Consider the following 25545-nt stretch of genomic DNA (forward strand, 5'->3'; position numbering starts at 1 on the left):
CTCCTCCTCTTCCTCTTTCTCCACCACCTTTTTCTTCTCTTTGTTCCTCCTCCTCCTCCTCCTCCTCCTCCTCCTCCTCTTTTGTCAAAATAATGCCTGCAATCTCCCATTAATTCGTAGTTTAACAAAATTAGCAGAAGTTACGTAGAGGAAACATCTTTTTCTGTTGTTTTCTCTCATCTCCTCTTTTTCCTCTTTGTCGTCGTCCTCCTCCTCTTCCCCCTCATCATCCTCTCCGTCCTCCACTCATTTGTCTTACCTTTGTCTCTCCACATCAGCTCCACACGTCCACTCCTCGTCACGCTCACGGAATTCTTAGTTTCTTCACAAGGGCCCGATTTTTGTCTACCACTCTTCATCGTTTCCTTTCCGTGCCGTCGTGTTCTTTTCTCTGTTCGTTAGTACTTGGATCCTTGTATTTACTGTCTTGTTTATCTGTTTTTCCTTTCATTTCTTCATTTGTTCATTTGTTTGTTAGTTAAATGTTATGTGTGCTGACTGTTTTTTTTTTTATTCTTTTCTCTCTCTCTCTCTCTCTCTCTCTCTCTCTCTCTCTCTCTCTCTCTCTCTCTCTCTCTCTCTCTCTCTCTCTCTCTCTCTCTCTCTCTCTCTCTCCTGTCTTACTTTGCGTGCCTGTGTTTTGCTGTGAATATTGTGAAGGGTTATCTGTTTGTTTATTGATTTGTTTATTTGTTGTATTTTCGCCGTCAGTGTCTTCATTCCACACCCAAATGCTGTGAAAAGTTCCGCTACCGCTGTGGTTTATACTAAATGATTTTTGGCATTGATAATATTCATTTTGGTAATTGTGAAGTATACATAAAGATTTTCTTTTTCTCAGTATATTAAAACCAAAATATACTTACATCCTTTCAAAGTTCATGATTCCAAACATCAACCTCACGGTCATATTTCGCCTTTATTTTTCTCTTCCTTTTCTAAAAACACACTATACGTAAATCCTTTCAAAGATACAATAACGATCACTCCAACTAACAATCACTTAGTCATATTTACCATAAAGCTCACCAGCTACTTATTCTAGGGAGCAGTGAGTGAGGCGGAGCAAGGAAGGGAAGGACAGGATAGAGGGCGGCTTTCTCTCGTTAGTCTCTCTCGCTAGTGTCTTATGCTCCCACGCTATAGTTATAAAGTCCATCAGAATGATCTACTTAGGCAAGTAATCTTAGCGTAATGCAAAGGGATTCCTGGTTCCTGCTGTTGCAATGCCCCCGTTCTCTAAGGCTCCTCGCCCATCTCCTCCACTTTATCCTTCTATTCTTCTTCATCTCTATCCTCATCCACCTCGCCACGTATACCACGAGAACTCCTCTCCGTCTTCATTTTCACTATTATTACTCCTCCTTCTCTCTCACTCCTGATTCTGTTCATTTTCCTCCTCCTCCTCCTCCTCCTCTGTGTTCTTTCCTCTCTGCCTTTCCTTACTCCTTCTCTTCCTCCATCTCCTTTTTCTGTTATTCCTCCACTTTACCTGCATCTCTTTTTCTTCTAGGCCTCTTTCTTCTTTTCGTTTCTCTTCCTCCATTTCTTCCTCCCCATCGTACACTTCATCTTGCATATCTCCATTGCATCTTCGCCTCCACTTCTCCAACTTTTTCTTTCATATCTTCTTCTTCAGTTTCTTTCTTATGCACTTCCTTCGTATCCTCTCTTCTTATATGTTAACCTTTTCCATCTTTCCCGTTGTTATATCCTTCATCTTCCTCTTCCTCCACTTAATATATATTGTCTTCCTCCACTTCTATATCTTTACTGCCATTCCTTCTTCCTCCTGTTCCCCTGCCTCCGCTTCATCTAGTACCTTCATCTCCTCCTCCTCCTCCTCCTCCTCCTCCTCCTCCTCCTCCTCCTCCTCCTCCTCCTCCTCCTCCTCCTCCTCCTCCTCCTCCCGCATAACACCTTTAAGCCGCCTGACACCGCGATCCCTCAAGTCGCCTCACCTGGATATAAAGCAATTAAGGCAGTTTCCTGAGCACGATGCAAAGTAATGTTCCGCGCACTTAATTACTCCCTTTATTTCCTGGTGTTAATTAAGCCGTACCTACACACTTGTCCCCAGCCACTCCTCTATCTGCACCGTAATGACAAGTTTTGCCTCGTTAGCGGAAGTCCCTTGGAGAATTTTTATTTTTATTTATTTATTTATTTATTTTTTTTTTTTTTTTGAGGGGGAGGGAGAGTTTTGTTTAGGTAAGTGTGGTGAGAGTTTGTGTTTTTTTGTTTTTGTTTTTGTGTGTCGGTCTCTCTCTCTCTCTCTCTCTCTCTCTCTCTCTCTCTCTCTCTCTCTCTCTCTCTCTCTCTCTCTCTCTGGAAATTTTCATATTCCTCTCCTCTCTCGGTCCTAACCTCGCTCTCCGTGTCTCACCACTAGTGTAGAGGGCGTGAGTGGCTGAGATGGGGCTGTGGGCTGGACGCAGAAGAATATGACGTAATATAGCGAGACATAACACGCAATTAACACGTTTTTGTACCCGATTCAATGGGTGATTCCACATAAGAACCAGTACATTCGTGCGTGGATTCAATTACCAGCCTGTTAACGCGGACTCAGCACGGAGATTAGGGAGATTAGACAAATTTATGGACGGGGATGACAGGTGGATGTAGGTATGTGTGCATTGCTCGTATTCTGGGACTGCTGTGTGTAGGTCACTTGGCTTCTTGCAGTTACCCTTATGTCATGTTCTTGTGTAGTCATTTCGTGGAGGTGGTGATGGTGGTGGAGGTCGTTGTGGTTGTCCAGGTACAGCTAAAGCGATGGTTAGGGAGGTCGGGGAAGCTGTATCCCCCCCACTCCTCTCCCCACGGGCGCCTCCTCGTACGCTGTTAGAATCAGCCATAATTGCTGGAACAGAGGTTGTAAAAATAGCATTATGTACGGCAGAGTTAACTTAACGTGTTTAGGGGCGCGTCTATCCCCACGCACACAGACCTGCCACAATACACGGGGCTCCTCGCTGCGGCCTTTATGGGGGGCGGCGAGGACTGTGGCAGTAGAGATAGTAGTCGTACATGCAGTTGTGGTAGAAGTTATAGCAGCAGCAGCAGGAGGAGGAAGACTAAGAGGAGCAATAAGGGAATTGTTATGGATCCCTTTCTTTAGGTTGGGGCGAGATTTAAGGGACAGTGAGTGGAGTTTTAGATCCCTTATTGGTAGTTGTCCTCTGGTCATAGCGGAGGATGGCACCGATTGGAGACAGCCACAGTGACTTGATTGAGGAGTGAGGAGTGCGTCTGCGCCTCTGTAGGGAGCGGCGACACACGTACCAAAGGAAGAGAGCAAAAAGTTAGTAAAGCAAGAGAGGAGTCTGAAGAGTAAAAAGGGAAAGGAAATGTCTTTTGCAGGTAAAAAACTGACCGATTAGAGCGAGATTGAGGACTGTTCTCTCTGTTTCCTCTCCATTCCTCAGGATGCGTCCAAACACTTTCCAGGCACCGGTGCTATACTGTAGAGGGTCCCTGATGAAATCACGTCTCGTTACACAGCTTAGGGAAGGAATGAACAGCGTAAGAAGATAAGAGTATTGGTTAACGATGAAGATAATAGTTAGCAAGCCGGCGAACACTATCCAGATCTTCTTCTAACAGAGAACATGTCTGTGAGCTTGTTTGGTCCTGAGCAGCTGTTCTCATGTGCATGGGTCACGCTTTCCAGGTGTGTTTGGGTTACATTGCTGAAAGATGAAAAAAAGGTGAACTGAGTTATATCTGTAGCATGGTTTACCCAAGTCGTTTCCTTTCTTATCAGTAGTAGTAGTAGTAGTAGTAGTCGTAGTAGTAGTAGTAGTAGTAGTAGTAGTAGTAGTAGAAGCAGCAGCAGCAGCAGCAGCAGTAGTAGTAGCGGCAGCAGCATCAGCAGAAGTAGTAGTAGCAGCAGCAGCATCACCAGAAGTAGCAGTAGCAGCAGTAGCATCAGCAGTAATAGCAGCAACAGCAGCATTAGTAGAAGTAGTTGTAGCAGCAGCAGCAGCAGCATCAATAGTAGTAGTAGTAGCATCAGCAGCATCAATAGAAGTAGTTGTAGCAGGAGCAGCAGCAGCAGCATCAATAGTAGTAGTAGCATCAGCAGCATCAATAGAAGTAGTTGGAGCAGCAGCAGCAGCAGCAGCAGTAGTAGTAGTAGTAGTAGTAGTAGTAGTAGTAGTAGTAGTAGTAGTAGTAGAAGAATTATTAGGGGTAGAAGCAATATAGCAACATCAATCGTAATAGTAGTTCTTATTATTGGGACTAATTATTATAATGTGTTGTCTTTTTACTACTGCAGTACTTTCTCTCATTACAACATTACATTATCTTTGCATGTAGATTTATTGTAACTGAAACACGCACAAAAACAACAAATACTCACCGTGTTTCCTTTGTCTTGCAGATTCTCCCCGGCGCGTGGGTCACCGGAGACATGGTATGTGATATATGCTCCTTTCTTTAACTTATTCATCGATTTTTTATTTTTTTTTTTATCATAATCGTGTTTGTATCTTTTCTTTTTAATCGTGTTTGTAGAGTCTCCGAGGCGGGTCGCTGGTGTATAATCATCCCCGTGTCTGCTTCCATTAACATAATGCCGAGTATTTCCTCCGAGACTCGTGCAGCGCGGAGCATTTGTTGAAACTCTGACTCTCCTCTGGTGGTCGGTTACGAAATGAAAAAAACCATGACGGAAAAAAAAAAAAAAAATGAAAAATAGGAATGGACGTGGCGTGTTGATCAGTACTCGTGGGTCTGTTTACAAAGTAGTGATGAGTGGAGATGAGAGGCGCTTGGACTAGTTGAGAGTCGGGCTTGGTTCTGCCTCTTTGTTTCATGCTCCTGTTTTTTTTTTTTTTCGTTTTTTTTTCGTTTTTAACTTGCGAAAGTGTACATGGAAGAAAGGACTTGATTCCCTCGTTCCTTTCATTCATTCATTCATTCATTCATTGCTTCATTCATTTATTTGTTTGTTTTCTTTATTCATTTATTCGTTCACTCTTCCATCCATTCATTCGTCTATTCACTCATCGAGAAAATTTCTCTCTCTCTCTCTCTCTCTCTCTCTCTCTCTCTCTCTCTCTCTCTCTCTCTCTCTCTCTCTCTCTCTCTCTCTCATATGGAAACAGAAAAACAAGCACAGGAGTTGCGGAAAATATTGGTACCCTTGTGCTCGATGGCATACGAAATGAACGGTAATACAGCCAAGAATTGTTTGTTTTTTCCATGTTTTCGTCCCTTTTTTTCATCGCGTTTCAAAACATAAGGCTCGACGTCAGTGTGTCCCGGCGTGTGCAGTGCGTGTATTTCATTTTCTTCCGTAATGTTAGAGCGTTGCACTTTATTCGAGTAGTTTGATTGCAGTACTCTTGGTGTTGTTCAGTTTAAAGTTACTTATGGTTTTGTAGCTGTTGTTTTTATACACGGCTATTTATGTTCTATGTTTTAAGATTCCTGCTTTGATAAGTTATTCATTGTTTTCTTGTAGAACATATAATGCATTAACTATATATTTCTTTGTATTTATAATCTGAAACTTACAACATAAAAACATAAGAAAATAAGGGAAGCTGCTAGAAGCCATCAGACAGTCCCCTTATGAAACATACCTACCAGTTTCCACCTGCTTGTTCTCTTATTGCAGATTATAGTTGTATGTATCTTCTTTACGTCTATTTTGCGTAATCTTCCTCACTAACACTTCACAACAATAACAACATATACATTTTGTACTCGTAATTCGCAGCCTGCCTGCGTGTTCTAGATTATAGACTTCTTTATCTCTACACCATTGTTAATTATTTTTCCTCGAGTTTGATTAAGGCTCCACGTCAATTTTTTTTTTTTTTTTTTTTTTTTTTTTTTTTTGGAGGGGAGCTATTTAAATTGCAATAAAAGTTTTTACATCCAATACTTTTGGCAAGTTAATCTTCGTATTACAGATACGAGGTTTTCATTCAAGCATATATTTTATGATTTTATGTAAGCTTATTCTTCAGAACATTATATATATATATATATATATATATATATATATATATATATATATATATATATATATATATATATATATATATATATATATATATATATATATATATATATTATCTTTTTTACTTTTTTATTTTATCTTTTTTATTTCTTTATTTTTTCTCAGTAATAGTGCAACACCATAACATCAGATACAACACATCACACGCAGAATTGGCAACTTAACTTCCGTGTTGCGGATTCTAGGTAAGTTTTATTGCCTTCCAAATTTTCTTACACAAGTTTTCTTAAAATTTTTTCTTAAAGCTTTGCGCCCAATTCTTCACTAATCTTTTACTGCAATAAGAATGCAACAACTTATGCTCAGAAGTTGCAAGTTAACCTTCATGCTCCGGTTCTAAAGAATTTGCTTGCCTTGTCCGGTTTTTATACGTTTTTCATCACTCATCCATGAGTAAATAGTTCACAGGACCTCGAGAAAGAACAACACTGGTGAGAGTTTGTGCGGAGGCGTGACCTTAAGGGGAAGCGCCTGAAAGAAGAGGAGGAGGAGAAGGAGGAGGAAGAGAAATGACTGAAGATTGCCCAAGAGAAAAGGGGAGAGAGAGAAAGAGAGAAGCTAGAAGGTTTCTTGAAAAAGGAAGAAACACACACAAAAAAAAAGGATCCAAAAACAGAAAAGGTAAAAAAAAAGTAAATAAATAAAAAGTTGCTTGGAGGAACATGAGGAAAAGAAGATAAAGTTTAAGATAAGAAGGGAGATATGCCATGGAAAAAGAGAAAAAGATGGGAGAGAGAGGAAGAAAATGAAAAAAGAGTCTTGTAGGTGACAAATATATAGACAAGAAGAATCCTTTGAGTCACAACAGTAGACCCTCGTCATCTGTGCCCATCTCTTCGTCATTATCTTCGCTGTCACTTTGTTGTCTTCATTGTTGCATCTTCACTGTCACCTCGATCGTCACTTTCTCATATTTTTCCCTATTTTCACCTAGCTAACATCCCTCTCTTTCTTTCTTTCTTTTTCTTTTTTCTTTCTTTCGCTTTTTTGTCTCTCCTCCTTTTCCTGTTATACTTTTTTCTTGTTCCTTGTTCTCCTCCATCATCATCATCATCATCATCATCATCATCATCATCATCATTAACATCATCTCTATTCCGTTGCCTACATCATCACCTACATCACCTACATCTTCATCTCACACATCAGCTCGCTACCCCCGTCACCTTGATAGCGCCACGCAGGAGTTATAGAGGAATGGTGGCCAGGGTTTACAGGCCACGGCGGGACTTATGACACACTTGGAGAAATTCTGACCTGCAGGCGGAGAGTTATACGAGCTGCGGAGGGCGGCGCCGGAGTGTGACAGGCTTATTTATGGCCGGCGGGAAGTGTCGCAGCTGTGAGGAGGCGGCAGTGGCGAGGAGAGAGAGAGAGAGAGAGAGAGAGAGAGAGAGAGAGAGAGAATGAGAGAGAGAATGAGAGAGAGAATGAGAGAATGAATATGCACACACCTTCGGAGGCGTAATAAGTCACAAAAAAAAAAATAAATAAAGAATAGATGAAGATAAAAAAAAATAGAACAAGGTCGCGAGAGAGAGAGAGAGAGAGAGAGAGAGAGAGAGAGAGAGAGAGAGAGAGAGAGAGAGAGAGAGAGAGAGAGAGAGAGAGAGAGAGGTAAGCTGTCTTGTTTCATTTATTATTATTCGGAAAAAAAAAGCCACGTATGCATATATATATAACCTAATGATGTGTATTTTTCCATTTCTTTTTTTAATTCGACTAATTTACCTTTTCACTTTTTAGTATACAACGTAAATTTTTCATTCTTTATTTCTTTGTTTATTTTTTATATATTTAATTTTTGCAGTTGAATGAGGTTTCTCTTTTAATCGCCTTTTCCTATGCAGATATTAAATTAAGTCATTTCCGTGGCTTTTTAATTACACGCTGCACATTAAACTTTCATGGCAGATTTGACTTTTTTCATATTACTAATTCCTTTTATTCAATTATTTCTTTTCGAGTGCAGATAAACTAATTATTATCGCCCGTAATGTTGCTTTCATGCTACGAACTTAAGACGATAATAGTGTTTATTTATTTATTCTACTTTCCCTGAGTTACCTTCATTGTTGAGTCAAATATTGCATAACTCTTAATGCCTTCATTGTATATCATTTTGTTTGAGGTGCGTTTAATTTGCAGTTGTTGAAGGAAAAACTCGACTTTCACCTTTTTATTTATTTTGCTTTTTTACTTTTTTTTTTATTTTAAATGTATATCCATTTTTTTAACCAAATGTATTTATCTCCATTCCTTTGTTTTCTCTGTTCTTTTTGTTACTTTTTTCTCTCATATTTCCTTTTACTTAATATCCATCCTTTCCTTCTCTTTTCTTCTTTTCCTCGTATATTGATGCATTTATCCATTTATTGTCTACACATTCATTCTTTCATGTCCTCCCTCTCCCGATCTTTCCCTCCCTTTCTTACCCATCGCTTTTCTTCTTCCTTCCACTATTCTGTTCCTCCTTTCATTCTCTCTCCATTCTTTTTCTTTGCAGTCTTTCTTTATATCAGGCAAATTTCCTTTCCCTTTCCTCCATTATTTTCTTTCCTTTTACCCTTGCCATCTCTTTGACCATTCCTTTTTTCCTATTTTCCTTCCTACCTATCTGCATTCCTTTAACCATTCTTTGATGCACTCAGTCAGTCAGTCAGTCAATCAGTCAGTCAGTCAGTCATTCAGTTAGTCATTGTAACTTTACCTCTTCTCTCTCTCTCTCTCTCTCTCTCTCTCTCTCTCTCTCTCTCTCTCTCTCTCTCTCTCTCTCTCTCTCTCTCTCTCTCTCTCTCTCTCTCTCTCTCTTTTTTTCCTCCTCATTCTTTTCTTCTACGCCTCCTCTAGTTCCCTTCCTCCTTCCCCCTTCCTCTCTCTCATCCCTCCCTTCTTCCGCCCTTCCTTCTTTCGTTTTCTGCACCTTTCCCTCCTGTATCCAACATTTTTACAGTCTCTGCACCTTTATACATTTCATTTCATTGTCAGTATCTTCGTCAGCCTCTTTCTCTTCTACTCCTTTCGTTTCTTTCTTATCTTCCTTCCTTTCTGTTCCCTTTATGTTTACAATGTATCCAACCTTTTACCCTTCACTTCTTCGTCTGATTCTTCTCCATCTTCCTTACTCTCCTTCTTTTTCTTTCCTGTTATTTTTCTTTCATGCCTTTCTGACTTTCTGGCTTTCATTTTCTTCTATAGAACTTATTCCTATTTTTCTTCTTTCATGTTATTTTTTTCTGCTCTTTTCTTTGTCGTCGATTACTTCTACGTATTTTTTTTTGATTATATACTTTAGATTTAGCTATTATTATTTTTTAGTGTGTTTCTTTGTTTAGTTTTACTTTACATTATATATTTCTTTCTCTTTCGTTCTTCTTTTCTTTATTTTATATTTTTATTCCTCCATTCATCTGTCTCTTCGTTATTACACGCATCACATTCAGAGCAACTTTTATTTTTACTTTTTTTTCCTTTCCTTTCTTCCATTTCCCTTTATGGTTTTCTTGTATTATCTTTGTTTCATTTCTCGTTCCTTCCTTCTTTCCAATTTTGTCTCTTTCATTTATTCTTGTAAAAAAAAACCCACTTTCACAAACTATTCCTCTAGCTTCTCCTCATCCTTTCCTGTCTTTTATCATCATATTCTACTCTTTATTCATCACTGACGCTTTCATACACGCTTTCCTTCACGTTTTCATTCACTCACGTATCCACACCTTCATCCACTTGATATCCACATCCTTCTTCACATCCACAATAACATACATTCAGCCACTTTTACATCCACATATTCAGCCACTCTCACATCCACACCATCACCCACACCTTCACCCTTCCTCCTCCCTCCTCCTTCCATAAGCCAGACACAAGGAATCTCGAGTTATAACGGACTGTTTGCCGCCTCGCTTCCTGTGTTTGTTGATGTCCTTCGCCAGTGAGGATCCAAGGCATCCTCCTCCTCCTCCTCCTTCTCCTTCTCTCTCTCCTCCTCCTCCTCCTCCTCCTCCTCCTCCCAAATATTTCTTCCCGCTGCTGGAGACGCCCTAGCTGGAAGACTTATGAGGAGATTAACACTTTGCCCGAATCCCATAAAAGCGCGGGAAACGACGGCTCAAGTGGCAAGTTTTTTTTTCTTTTACACTTTTTTTTCAACCTACCCTCTCTCTCTCTCTCTCTCTCTCTCTCTCTCTCTCTCTCTCTCTCTCTCTCTCTCTCTCTCTCTCTCTCTCTCTCTCTCTCTCTCTCTCTCTCTTTCCATTTTCCTTTTTTTTTTAATCTTCTCTCTCTCTCATTTTCTACTACCAAATTATAGATGGTGCCGCTAGACTCTAGATTCTATATAAGCCTAAAGGTAATTGCTTATAGGCCGTTTGGTGTAGTGAAACCGAAGCAGATGTGCGATGAGATGGATGAAAAGGCGATAGGGAACGGGAAAGGTGAGAAGAAAAAAAAAAAAAAAAAACGGGGTAGGGTCAGGTGGTTGGGTGGAGGGCGGTGGGAGTGAGGCTTCAATAGATACGCCCTCCAGAAAAGTATGCCAGACAGGTCCATGTGAGAAAGAAGAAGTAGATGAAAGGAAGGCAACGAAGGTTTGGGTGAGAGAGAGAGAGAGAGAGAGAGAGAGAGAGAGAGAGAGAGAGAGAGAGAGAGAGAGAGAGAGAGAGAGAGAGAGAGAGAGAGAGAGAGAGAGAGAGAGAGAGAGAGAGAGAATTGGGAGGGACGCTATAAAATGAAGAGTTTTAGGAAGAGGAGAATAATGCTTTCATGTGCTGGACGAGAGAAATAAGAGGAGGAAGAGGAGGAGGAGGAGGAAGAGGGTGAGCAGGAGGAGGAGGAAGAGGGTGAGCAAGAGGAGGAGGAAGAGGGTGAGCAAGAGGAGGAGGAGGAGGAGGATAAGGAGGAGAATAGCGACAGCAAAGATGGAAAAAAATACAAGGAAAAAGTACTACAGCAGGAAAGTTTTTTGTCTTGATAGATTTGCGCAAAGAAACCATTGTAAAAACCTGCCTCTTTTAGGAATTCCGAAGCTTTTGCATGAAGGGATGAAAGGAAGGAGGAAGGAAGGAAGGAGGAAGAAAAAACGGGGAGAGAATAGAAACACGGGATGAGCAGAAATGGAGAGAGAGAGAGAGAGAGAGAGAGAGAGAGAGAGAGAGAGAGAGAGAGAGAGAGAGAGAGAGAGAGAGAGAGAGAGAGAGAGAGAGAGAGAGAGAGAGCCTGCCTTCATGAGTGTAGTGAATGGCATAGAGAGAAGAAAGATATAAAAGCACTGAACGAACATAAAAGAAAAGGTCGAGGCATCAAAGTGAGGAGGGTCAGGCAACGGAGCTAAGGGGAAAAAAGGATTAAAAAAGTGAAAAAAAAAAGTTCCACCTGAAGTTTTGTTAGGCTGAGGCAAGAAGGCCCTCGGTCAACACACCACCACCACCACCTCCACCACCTCCACCACTTGCCCGAACTCTTCACAGAATTTCTAGTATCTCTTTCGCTCTCCCTTCTCATCCCTTCCTTCATTCCTTCCTTCTTGACCTCTTTCTTTTTCGTTATTTCTTCCTACCGTCTTTTTTTCTTTCTCCATTCCTTTCTTCTGTTTTCAGCACCTTATTTGTGTGTTTCTTTCATGCTTCCTTATTCCTTCCATCCTTCCTTTCTTCCTTGGCTCCTTATTTGCCTTTCCTAGATCATCTAGTGTTTCTTTAACCCTCTTTCTTTTCTATAACAGCTTTTTTTTTCCAGTTCCTCTATTCTAAAACTTTCCTCTTTATTCTCTCCATCCCTCCCTTCCTTCCTTCCTTCCTTCCTTCCTTCCTTCCTTCCTTCCTTCCTTCCTTCCTTCCTTCCTTCCTTCCTTCCATCCATCCATCCATCCATCCATCCATAACCCTTTCTTCCTCTACGTTTTCTTCCATACCCCTTCCCTATTCCTTCACTCTTTCCAGTCCCTTCTTACAACCATCCCTTCAAGCAGCAGCAGCAGCCTTTGCAGAGGGCAGGTGCTACCCTCGGCTAAGCCCTGGATAAAGCAAGCAGGAGAGGAGGGACTGGTTGTTTATGTGCCGAACTCATAAGGTGGCGACTGTATTATAAAGAACCATTGTACATATGTAAAATATTCTTTCGAGTTCTTAGGAGTGGTGCGCAGAAAATAACTGTATTTAACTTTAAAAGAATACACTAAAAAGTCACTTTATCATTTTTTATATCACTATTAATCTTCTACTTTTCATAATTTAATTGTCCATAATATTAGAGGAAATTTTTTAATCGCAAAATTATTTTTTATTATTTTGTACAGGTATGAAACTAATTTGAAAAAAAAAGTGGGACATTTTTCAGTTCAAAAAATTTATCAGGTAATTGGGATATGTTCCTTGCTAAAGAGAGAGAGAGAGAGAGAGAGAGAGAGAGAGAGAGAGAGAGAGAGAGAGAGAGAGAGAGAGAGAGAGAGAGAGAGAGAGAGAGAGAGAGAGAGAGAGAGAGAGAGAGAGGATTTCGCTTCAGCCTTTCACTTTCCATTCCAGATTTTTTATTTTATTTATTTATTTATTTTTTTTCTTATTCATAATCTTGCGGCTTTCAGCTAACCGCTTTAATTCACATTCTTTTAAACAGAATTTTTCAACAGACCTTTTCTTGCCCTTTTCTGTCTGCCAGTGTTCAACAATTATCACATCTATATATTACACCTTCACTGACATGTATTGCCATTGTGTGATTAACCCTGTGCCCTACTCTTACTATTCCTGCAAGAGCTCTTTGTTTTCCTCAGGTTGTCTGTCGTTCATTTCTTCATCTGTCTTATCGGTCTTTGTTTGTAAATTTTTGAAGAGAGAGTAAATGCACCAATATAGGGATCAGTATAACCACTGCCGTCATAATCCTCCTTTATTTCTCATCAATATACGTGTCAGTCTTATTTTTTACGATTACATTATGCAGATTTTTTTTCTGATAGTCTAGTACAACCTTTTATCTAATTTGTTTCTGTACTGCATTAATAGGATTCTTATATATTGGTATTGCCAGTCACTCATTACCATCCATCCAACGCGTCTTTCCGTGTTTCATCTTCCCTCGAGGCGCTCGCCACCTCAAATCAGCTTCCTTATATCTCTCCACCTCCATACTGTTGCCTCCTCCCCTACCTATTACTGCCTCTCATTATTATCATTTAAGGACCCTTCACAACACTCACTCCTCGTTCTCGTCACTCCACGCTCACCCTCCACCACCTCTCCATCGACAAGTAGTACAGCTTTTGACACCTGCTCCCTCCCTTGCCTTCCTCTCATTACTAATTTATCTTATTTTCTCGTCTTCTCATCAACACATTTGCTCACCAGACATTTTCATCGTCTGTACTATTTACAGTAACGATACACAGTTACGATACGCTCATTAAACATAATTAACTTCGTCATTGTCTGTTTGCGTTTGAGAACTGGAGTATAATAGAGAGAGAGAGAGAGAGAGAGAGAGAGAGAGAGAGAGAGAGAGAGAGAGAGAGAGAGAGAGAGAGAGAGAGAGAGAGAGAATTTTCCCTCAAGAGCCATATGAGTAATTAATTTAGCTGAGAGTGATTTGTTTTTCTCGTAGTGGGTGTTTTTATTTTATTTTCCTTTCCAAGTACAGCTTAGAAAATAGACATCCCCTGCACCCCCCCACACACACACACACTCTCTCTCTCTCTCTCTCTCTCTCTCTCTCTCTCTCTCTCTCTCTCTCTCTCTCTCTCTCTCTCTCTCTCTCTCTCTCTCTCTCTCTCTGCCATCTCAGAAACGTGGACGTTCAGTATTTTTCCTTTGTTTTATGCGCGTGTTATTCCAGATGCACGGATCTCATTACCATCTTGAATTGGTGTCTTGTTTTTTTTTGTTTTTTTTGGGGGGATCTTTCTAGGGAAGCCAGACGGTTTTGTTGGTCGGGTTATCAATGAAGATTTCAATTTTTTTTTTCTTATGTCCATGTTTCATTTCTCCGTGATTGTATTTTCTTTTGTCATTTGTTATCATGGGAGATTTGTACGATAAAGTGATGTGTGTGTGTGTGTGTGTATGTGTGTGTATTTTTTTTATTAATTCTTCTGTTATCTAGATGTTTCTTTTACTGTCTTCGTGCTGCTTAATTTTCTTGCAGTTTTACACAATTTTTCATTCTTATTGGATTTGATTTTCTTTTTATTACTTCGCCCTTCTTCCCTGCTTCCCTCACGCTCTCACTCACTCTCTTTCCATCCCTTGCACCTCCGCCCTCTTCATTTCTCCCTCATTTCCTCCCCTCCCTCTGAACCTTCATCGTCTCGTTTCCTCCCTCATTGCTCCCTTTCCTTGCACATTTACTCTCTCTCTCTCTCTCTCTCTCTCTCTCTCTCTCTCTCTCTCTCTCTCTCTCTCTCTCTCTCTCTCTCTCTCTCTCTCTCTCTCTCTCTCTCTCTCTCTCTCTCTCTCTGACACCCTTGCATGTATCTTCTCTCGTATTCTAAATTCACAAACTCCTTCCCTTGCATATCCACTCCCTTCTGATATCATTTCCTCTCACCCCTTGACCTTTCACGCTTTCTCTCTCTCTCTCTCTCTCTCTCTCTCTCTCTCTCTCTCTCTCTCTCTCTCTCTCTCTCTCTCATCTCTCTCTCTCTCTCTCTCTCTCTCTCCCGGATATATCCCTTTTTTTCAGTGAGAATAGCGATCTTACCGCACCTCTGCCACAGCATTCCGGCAGGTGAGCGGAAATTAGTTAATTATGATCACAGGTACTGCCAGGTAGGGACGCACGACCGCTGGATTTAGGTCTTCGAGGAGAACTATTGGTTTATCACGTCACGCGGGATCTATGGAGGCTCGAAAGGGAGTACGAGTCAGAGAGAGAGAGAGAGAGAGAGAGAGAGAGAGAGAGAGAGAGAGAGAGAGAGAGAGAGAGAGAGAGAGAGAGAAAGAGAATAGAAATATCAGACTGTCAGGCTTCGTATATGACTGACTGCCACTCAAACTAAAAAAAAAAAATTTATTGTTTTCCCATGCACAGTTTTTTTTTTTTTTTTTTGCATTGAGAAACAAGGACTTTCCAGGTACACACACACACACACACACACACACACACACACACACACACACACACACACACACACACACACACACACACACACACACACACACACACACACACACACACACACACACACACACACACACACACGCACGCACACACAAACACTCACGCACACACACACACACACACACACACACACACACACACACACACACACACACACACACACACACACGCACACACACACACACACACACACACACACACACACACACACCTGTTCTCAAAAACTTTTCATCTGTCAATAATGTAGAAATCCTCTTACGCTGTCGCTAGTAGTTCCTTTTGAATGTAATGGCGGTGAGGAACAGAAGTCTTTTAAATATAGTCCCATGACACACTGTTCTTTTCTCCCTTTCTACCTGTCACATGACACTTCTTGCTTCCCTCCTACTTGTATTATTCTGTATTCTCTCCCTTTCTCTCTCTCTCCGTCTTCCTATCTCCCATCTCTTATGTATTTGCTTCTTCTCTTATTGTTTCTTTGTTCCGTATCATGACATCCTCTCTCTCCTCCCATCTTTTCTTTCTTTCTCTTCCTCCTCCTTTCGTACCGTCTCTTCCCTTACTTGTCTCCCTTTCTTACGTTTCACCACATCTCTCCTTTTCTTCACATCCTGCATCTCTTTTTTTTCCCTATCCTTCCTTTCCTATCTGCCCCCTCCACCCTTCCCTCACATCATCGTCCTCCATCCTTTTCTTCAGTCCACTTTTAAATTTCTCTTCACCTGTGGACATAAAAGTCACTGGGCTTGGTGGCAACACCTCTTGGGACGACTGGACCTGTATGTCTGTGGATGATTTTCTTTTACATTCAGGCAGTGTTTGGGTTATTCATAGTGGTGTCCTTTATAAATGTCTTTGGGTGCGGAAGGCAAGTGTGTCTTCTTTCTACCCACGAATTTTGAAGGTAAAGGTAATATGTCTTCTTTTTTTGTTTTTTTCTTTTTTTGGGATGTGTTTTTCTGGCCTTTTATATATATATTTTTTTCTCTTTGATCAATTTTTCTTTTACATTTTTTTTTCTCCTTGTTGACTTTCCTTAACTATTTTTCTTTTTCTCCTCAGCTATCTTGTTTTGAATTCTCTTTTCCTATTTTTTTCCTGTTTTTAATCTTTTTTCCTTGCTCTCCCTTTCTCTTTCCCATCATTTCACTATCTTTTCCTCTTTCTTTTTTCTTTCTCCCTCTTTCATTTTCTCATTCTTGCCTTTCTTCCTTTATCTTTTGCTCTTTTTCTTCCTTCCTTCCTTCCTATTCTCATTTCTCTTCCCTCCTTTCCTTGTTCTATTTCTCCTCGTCTTCGTTCCATCTCTCTTCTTGGCCTTATTCTGTCTCGCTGCCCAAGTTTTTGCCAAGTTCATATTCTCTCTCTCTCTCTCTCTCTCTCTCTCTCTCTCTCTCTCTCTCTCTCTCTCTCTCTCTCTCTCTCTCTCTCTCTCTCTCTCTCTCTCTCTCTCTCTCTCTCTCTCTCTCTCTCTCACATAGGTCTCGCCGTTATATATTTACTGTTATATATTTATACTTCATTACATATATTTTCTCTTTTTTTCTCTATTTTTATGTTAGAAAAGACAAAAAAGAAAGAAGAAATGATATGCCATTGATTATTATCTGATATCTTGGGTTGCGTGTGAGGAAAATGAGAGGGAGAGATGGGATAGGTAGATTGGTGGAAGAAGAAGAAGAAGAAGAAGAAGAAGAAGAAGAAGAGGAAGAGGCAGAAGGAGAAGGAGAAGGAGAAGAAGAAGAAGAAGGAGAAGAAGAAGAAGAAGAAGAGACTGACTTATTCAATTGTAGATTTTGTATTTTGATTGAGCACTTTCGATTTCTTTTTATTTAACTTGCTTATTCAATATATTTTCCATCGCAGTACATTAGGAATATATTCTATTGTTGTCGTCGTTCTCAATAACATCACTTACGTTTTTTCTACACTTTTTCTTTTCGTTGATTTCCTTATTTTTTTTTTTTTTATGTGAAGCTCTGTCCTTTCAATTCCATATTCTCTATTTTAATTTGGACATTCCTTATTCTCATTTTAATCTTATTTTAATCTTATTTTAATTTTGACATTCGTTATTCTCGTTTTAAGATATTGAGTTAGTTTTCATGAAGTGTTAACTCGCATGGGCATCTCTCCTTCCAGTTTAGTGAAGCGTTCTTAATCATTCTCGTTAAGTTAGTTTTGTGCATCCAATATCGTCCCTGTAAATAATTGGAACATAAACTTTTTTTTTCTCAACCGGACAAGTTTTTGCCTCATGTCATATCTGGATTAATGTTCTATCTTCAGAAATAATTTGCTCTTTTCTTAATTCTCTGCCATCTTTGTCAGCAATTAGAACCTGCACTAATTCTTTCCTCTCAATTAAAGAATTAAGATTTTTTTTCTTCATATTTTTATTAAGTTTTGCACCTTCAGATCCGATTTGCATGTTTTTTTATTTATTTATTTTTTTTTTTTTTATGTCAGCATGAGCCAAATGTTGCAGCCTTCCATCCTTTGCTTATTATGTACAATCCTTTTACTCATATTTCCGTACCTTGCTTTCCCTGCCAGTTTGTGTTGAGTTACAGGTATTTTGCAGTGTTCCTTTCTTTCTTTCTTTTTAAGTTAATTGTTTTCTCACATTGCAAACATTATACAATCCTTCCTACGCACGATCTCACGATTATTTTTTTTTCCTTTCTTTTTCGCGATCGTTAGTGTTACAATTTAGGTATATTTTGTTTTGTCAAAAAATCTAGACCATGGCATTTTAACATGTCTCCTTTTGTTCACTTAAGTTCTGAAATGGTGGGGTGCTTGTGTACATCTGAATTGTTTAGAAAGTGTAGAATTTGCTTAATTTGACCACCCTCTAAACTTTTTTGTCTGACATATTGCTGGACTTTATTACAAAGAATACAAAGAATATTAGTCCACTGCATTGTTAATGTGGCGCACCGCTGTGGCTGAATAAGTCATGGTTGTTTTGAAGTTGGGTAAGTGTAGTTTTATTTTACCCTGTTTACTCCACCTGTGTATTGTTGTTTTCTGGTGGTGGTGATGGTGGTGGTATTGGGGGTGTTGATGATGTTTTTGTTGTCGCTCTCGTCGCTCACCATTATTAATTTCCTTTGTTTTGTGTGTTCGCTTGCTTTACCTTTGCAGAGAGCAGTTTGATGCTGCTAATTTAGAACAAGTTGGCATGACATGTTCCATAAAATTCAAACTTGACCTCGTCGTGTTTGATTGCCAGACGAATAAAAGAAGGCAAACGTACTCTCTCACATGTATTCGTCAACCACACATGCATACATGTCTGCATACATTATTTCCTTATGTAAGAGAGGCACTGGCGTAGGGCTACCAAAACGAAAAAAAGTAAAAAGGTGCACTGAGGTGCAAGCCCCTGAAGGAAAGGGCCAAAAGGTATATTCATACATACCTGCACACACAACTCGTATATAGGGAGGCAGGTAGATACGTAACTATTCATAGGCAGGTGGATTAGCATGTAGGGATGAATGATAGACGATTCGATGAACAGATATATAACAGATGAACTAAAAGAGTGCTGAAAATTTGCAACAAAGCTCACAGTGCAATAAGTTTTTTTTTTTTATTTACTCTGATCAATGAGAATACGAAACTTTGAAAAAGCAACATTCGAATCAGGTATGCCTTTTCATAATTATATTTCCTCTTCCTCCAAACCTCAGAAACAAAAAGAAAAGAAAACATAGCGGAGAGGAAGCAAAATGAAGTGGTGTGGGTTTTTTTTAAAAGGTAAATACGAAAGGAGATCCTCAGGAGAGTCTTCATTCTCAATTCAGAGGTCGGGGTGCGGCGGCAAGGCTAGGGAGGCACTGCAGTCGCCCCGCTCACACGGAATACCTAATGCCCGAACACCAGTCCCTGCTCCTCCTCGCTCCCTTATTAATGCCTCCTACCTACCTTCCCACGTACCTTCTACCTTCACGTCTCCCGCGGCACGGGTATGAGAGGAGACACGTGTGTGTGTGTGTGTGTGTGTGTGTGTGAAAGCATAAACAACCACTTGCACAAATGGAAAGAGAAAATCTGACAAAGTATTCGCGTCCTTGTGCTTCTGTGTGCTATTATTATGACACTGAATTGGTATTATGCAATGAGTGCGTTTTTAGCCGAAAGTTGTATAACAGGAGAGTGCTCACGTTCGTCGCTCGCTGCCCTCGACTGCTGAGGTGGACGGTGGGGTATGATGCTGTTTAAGGCCCTCAGCTCAGAGACTCCTGCCTGAATGACCCACTCCGAGCATTGCAGGACACGGGGTACGAAGGGCACCCTTCTCAGAGACCTTCATCATCAGAATGTTTTCATACTAAAGTTCTGTTTTACGTAACACTCGCCTTTTTGTCAAGAGGAACTCGTATCTGGATAATCCTCTTTGCCTGTGACTTAATGATTATGTTTGTTTCTCTTTTTGATAATATTTTCTGTACATTCTGAGTTTGTCCCTCGGAAAAAAAAAAAAAAAATTCCTGATGGAACCCCTCTCCTCTGCCTCGCCACATTTCGCTTATTTCAAGTTCCCTTTTACCCAATTCAACTTTTTCCATATCAACAACTTCATTCCCTCCCATTGAAAATAGTTTATATTGTACATTTCATTTACATCTAGGAAAAATGCGCTTCAGTCGTCAAACTATAGTGCCATAACTGTCCTCTCTTGCCCTTCGAATTTGTTCTCAAAAGTACGATTCTCAAGCATATGTCGCCCCAAAACTCTCCCAAGGTTAGATATTTTATAATGAAGATGCAATACAGGACCGTCAATTGACGTCTTGATTTTCCTAAGTGAATTTTGCTCATCACCTCTGGTACTACTGCGAAAAGTTTGTTATTAACATGTATTTTTCGAGGATGCTTGTTAGGAGCTGGTATAAATCTTCCGTTGCCAAATTCGCCTTATTATCTGTCGATTCGGTATGGGAAAAAAAGCGTGCACATCTTGCACAACTACTAAAAACTGGAAAACACTTGATGAGGGAATAATTGACAAAGAAATCCTTAACTTCTTGTAGCAGTTTTCGAGGAAGTTAAAATGGGAGCGCAGCTGTCTGACGCACACGCACACACGCACACACACACACACACACACACACACACACACACACACACACACACACACACACACACACACACACACACACACACACACACACACACACACACACACACACACACACACACACACACACACACACACACACACACACACACACACACACACACACACACACACACACACACACACACACACACACACACACACACACACACACACACACACACACACACACACACACACACACACACACACACACACACACACACACACACACACACACACACACACACACACACACACACACACACACACACACACACACACACACACACACACACACACACACACACACACACACACACACACACACACACACACACACACACACACACACACACACACACACACACACACACACACACACACACACACACACACACACACACACACACACACACACACACACACACACACACACACACACACACACACACACACACACACACACACACACACACACACACACACACACACACACACACACACACACACACACACACACACACACACACACACACACACACACACACACACACACACACACACACACACACACACACACACACACACACACACACACACACACACACACACACACACACACACACACACACACACACACACACACACACACACACACACACACACACACACACACACACACACACACACACACACACACACACACACACACACACACACACACACACACACACACACACACACACACACACACACACACACACACACACACACACACACACACACACACACACACACACACACACACACACACACACACACACACACACACACACACACACACACACACACACACACACACACACACACACACACACACACACACACACACACACACACACACACACACACACACACACACACACACACACACACACACACACACACACACACACACACACACACACACACACACACACACACACACACACACACACACACACACACACACACACACACACACACACACACACACACACACACACACACACACACACACACACACACACACACACACACACACACACACACACACCGAGAAAAAGAGAGAGAGAGAGAGAGAGAGAGAGAGAGAGAGAGAGAGAACTAATTACAATATAAATGCAATTATCGTATCGCATTATTTTGCAATTCACGCACACGTACCCCCTCCCTGCACAAGCCAGTATAAGCACACAGAGCAACACCCGGCCACCACCACAGACATTTCTTGAAAGTAGTAGCAAGTGCAGTTCGTCCTGGAAACACAGTGTCACATGCAACTTTTCAGAAGCCCCGCGCCCCTCAATAAGAAGCAGTGGCAGTGAGGTCTTATCTTGAGCGAAACAAAGAAATGGTATTGCCGAATTATGATTGACAGCATGAGGTTCCTTTGTGGGCTAGTGGAACGAGGGAGGGAAGGGGAAGGAAAGGGGATCAGTGAGTCCGCGTCCTCCACAACCCTCTCCGTCAGCGTGTACTCTAGACTATTCTCGGAAGGGAGTTGTTCTCTAGTAGCGGAATCAATTAACACGACACAAAAGGCTCTACTGCAGTGAATCTTTTCTGATTCCTAAAAACTCAAGGCTAACGTGAAAAATTGGCTAAATATACATGGAAACCACCACACGCTCCTTTCTTCGACGACATATTGAGTAACTTGTTTAAAATAAAGCAGAAACAAAACAGACATATTTTATTCAGTGATGTTCGTAACTAAAATCAGCCGTAGAAGTGACGCCACAGCAAAACGATGCATTTGGTGTTGTTGATAGGTGCTGCGTGAGTGTCAGTGATGGTTAGTGATGGTGTTGGTGATGGGTGGTAGTGATGGGTCAGAACATGCGTGTGATCACTGAGGCGCGGCATTGGCTTCACAGTCCGCCTAGTTCAATTATCTGTGGTGTAATTGGCTTAACTATCCCCTCTCTGCATCTACATTATCTTCAATCAACTGACACACTTATTACGTGTCAACAGAGACGATGATTACACACTTTTTTTTAAGTACCGTATATATTTTTCCCCCATTTCCTCTTCGCTGCGTCTTTTCCGCCATTCGTCTTCATTACTATCGTCCGCTAATTACGCGTCACATAAAGCCCCAATTAGGTGAGTTAGCCTGTGACGTACTCCGCCTGTCACTCCTGCTACCTGTAATGATGACGCACGGCCGCCCACCTTTGTTCCGCTCTCATTGCCTGTCTTGTGTACCTGGCGCCGTGTAACAGAGCCGGTCATCACCACCACCATCATTACCACTGGCATCATTAACTTGTATCACCATTATTATTACCTTTATCACTTTCATCATCATTATTAGCCTATATAATCACTTCTACCAGCATTATTGTCATCATCAGTTGGACAAAAGCCTCCCCCGATAATTGAAAAGGGTTAAGCCAGATACAACTTTACGCTGGCTCTGTATATATATATAGGATTTCCGGGTTTGCAAGGGTAGAACACCTCGGCCTAAGCCCTTCCCTTTATTTACTATTTACGTATTTATTTATTTATTTGTTCGTTTGTTTATATTTATTTATTTTTTCCCGTTCTATATTTTTTTCATTTGTTTTCATAGAGACCGAGCAAAGACACCAAATTAGGAAAGAGCTTGCTGAACTTTTCTGTAATCAAGAATAAATCAAGAAAAGACTTATAGAACTGAGGCCAACTAAGCTCCTTCTGTGTGATAGAAGCCACCTCAATTTAATCCGACCCAGGCCTTGGATTCGAACCCGAGCGCTGTAAACCTGTACAAACCTTAAAAACATTCATATCGTTACGTGCATCAGTCACAGCTGGACGGAAACACACATAACGTTGCAAGGAAAGGAAACAATAAGATTGATAAGATCGATCTATACATTCCATAAGGCAGGGATAATGTATGTTATTTAGGATGCGTATAGGTACAGCAGAATGAAGATTACGTAAGGGTTTTGCATAAAGAAGAGGCGGACTATACACTCGTGTCACATAAACTTGAGAGTGAAATGGAAATGAGGGTATTATTCACCTTTGCCAGCCGTCCCTCCTCGCCTGGGGATTGTGGCGTCCTTGGCAGGGATATTTATGATGGTGTGTGTGTGTGTGTGTGTGTGTGTGTGTGTGTGTGTGTGTGTGTGTGTGTGTGTCCGTCCGTCCGTCCGTCCGTTCGTCCGTCCGTCCATTTTCTTTTCGTGATATTTTTTCTCCTGCATAACGTGTCTTTTATTTTGATGTTTCCATTTTTCTTATGTAAGTAAGAATAGTGCTATTAGGAATGCAAAGGCGATTATGCAAGAGAGAGAGAGAGAGAGAGAGAGAGAGAACGGTGGTGGTGGTGGAGGTGGAAAGGAGACAGACAAACAAAGACAGACACAAAAAAGTAGAAAGACAGAGACAGATAAACAGACAAGCAGACAGGGAGACGAACAAATAAGTAAACAGATACGCAGAAACACAGATATACAGAAAGGTAGACAAATAGACAAACAGACAAACATATACACACAGAGACATAGACAGGCACAAACAGACAGACAAGCAGGCAAAAACAGAAGAAAACAAGACAGACTGAACTAAATTGTGGAGAGAAGAAATTGTTTTACCCCAAAGTTATCAGTGGGCGGCTCCCTGATGGTCCCCGGAACACCATTTCCAATCCTTTTCCCGAGATATCACGACCACCAACGGCCTAACTGGACTTCTGGAGGCGGCGGTAAACGATACGCCAATACTCCCTCCCCCCAACCCCCCTCCCCTGTCCCTGGCATGGCGCGGGAAAGAAAGGACATGGAGTACTTGACGGAGGAGGAAGAGGAGGACGAGGAGGTGGATATGGAAGAGGGGGAGAAGGAGGAGGTGGGGGAATAGGAGGAAGAGGAATAGGAAAAGGTTGTTTTATATGTATGGGACATGATGACAGTAGGGAAATTTGAGATGCAGAAGGAGGAGGAGGAGGAAAGAAGAAGGAAGAGGAGGAAAGAAGGAGGAGAAGTAGGAGAAGAAAAAAAGAAGAAAAGAAGAAAAAAGAAAAGGAGGAAGAGGAGGAGGTGGGTGGAGGAAAAACGAAAAAAACGCCATAAAAAAAACAAAAAGAAAAAAAATAGTGGAGGAGGAAGAGGGGAGCCAAATTAAAGGGAGGCAAATGAGGCGAAACAAGGCGATTCAGGAGGCAAAAACTGAGCGAGGCGAGGCGAGGCAAGGCAAGACGAGGCAAGGCAAGCTGTCCAGTGTAGACGAGACGAGTGTTCCCAGTGTCCTCGCCAGCACATTTCTCATTAGCGCTAACAGGGGACACGTCATACTGTTCATTACGTTTTCTTTCGACAAATTTACCCCCTGTCACGTTCGAAGGAAGGAAGGAAGGAGTGTCGCCTTTACACACTTACAGCTGCACTTCCTTTAGAAAAATGGCGTAATGGTACGTTTCGCTTTGTCTTGCGTCCTATCATTAACGTCAAAAGTTCTCTTGTTACGTAAGTATTTCTTGCTGTTGTTATTATTTTCTCTATGTTCGTGATGCGTCGTTCGTTGGCTGTGGTTAATGTGTGATGTGTGTTATGTCTTCTGTTTCTCTCCAGGATTTATCAATTATTATTATTTTTTTTTTTCCCTTGTCTGAATTGCTGAGTCTCGTCCTTTTCTTTATTTGTTGTTGTCTTTTGTCTCTCCCTTGCGCTCCATCTCTCACTTCAAGCTTTATATATTTTTCTGCCGCTTATTTATTTATTTATTTTTTATCTTCTCTCTCCCTTTCTGTAATTTTTTGCGGGCGTTTCTCTTTGTGTATATCCTTTGTTGAAATTCAGCAGTTTATGGAAGTCTTTTTCAGTCTCTTCCCTACATTTTCTTACTCTGTTTGTCGTGAGTTGTACTTCCACATTTTCTTTTTTTTTTTTTTTTCACTCAGAGCTTAATGTTTTGCAGGAATATCAGATTCTTCCAACACACTTTTCTATTTCCAGTTGTTATTTTTTCATGTATCTAATATTAAGGTATGATTATTTTTCCCCTTCATTTTTATCAACATATAAAAAATTTGCAGTCAATAAGTCATTTTCTCCTTCCGGTATCGAGCTGCAGATCCCCAGGCAGGAAATTTTTCGATATTACATTTTTAATTTACTTCGAGAACAGGAATCAAGTTCAGTCCATCACGAGGCCATTTTGTTTTTTTTTTTTAATTATTTTCTCCCCTGGCCGTCACCCCACCCCTGCCTCGTCGCGGACT

General features: G+C 41.0%; 1 long non-coding RNA gene across 1 annotated transcript in view; it reads left to right on the forward strand.

The window, feature by feature from the left end:
• LOC135103466 (uncharacterized) overlaps positions 1-25545 on the forward strand; it is a 60479-nt gene that overhangs the window by 24656 nt on the left and 10278 nt on the right. The window contains exons 2-3 of the long non-coding RNA XR_010270070.1: positions 4391-4423; positions 6146-6225. This is a non-coding gene — a long non-coding RNA (uncharacterized LOC135103466). The remainder of the gene's footprint in view (positions 1-4390; positions 4424-6145; positions 6226-25545) is intronic.

The sequence above is a fragment of the Scylla paramamosain genome, chromosome 9, assembly GCF_035594125.1.
Source record: "Scylla paramamosain isolate STU-SP2022 chromosome 9, ASM3559412v1, whole genome shotgun sequence".
Classification (NCBI taxonomy): domain Eukaryota; kingdom Metazoa; phylum Arthropoda; class Malacostraca; order Decapoda; family Portunidae; genus Scylla; species Scylla paramamosain.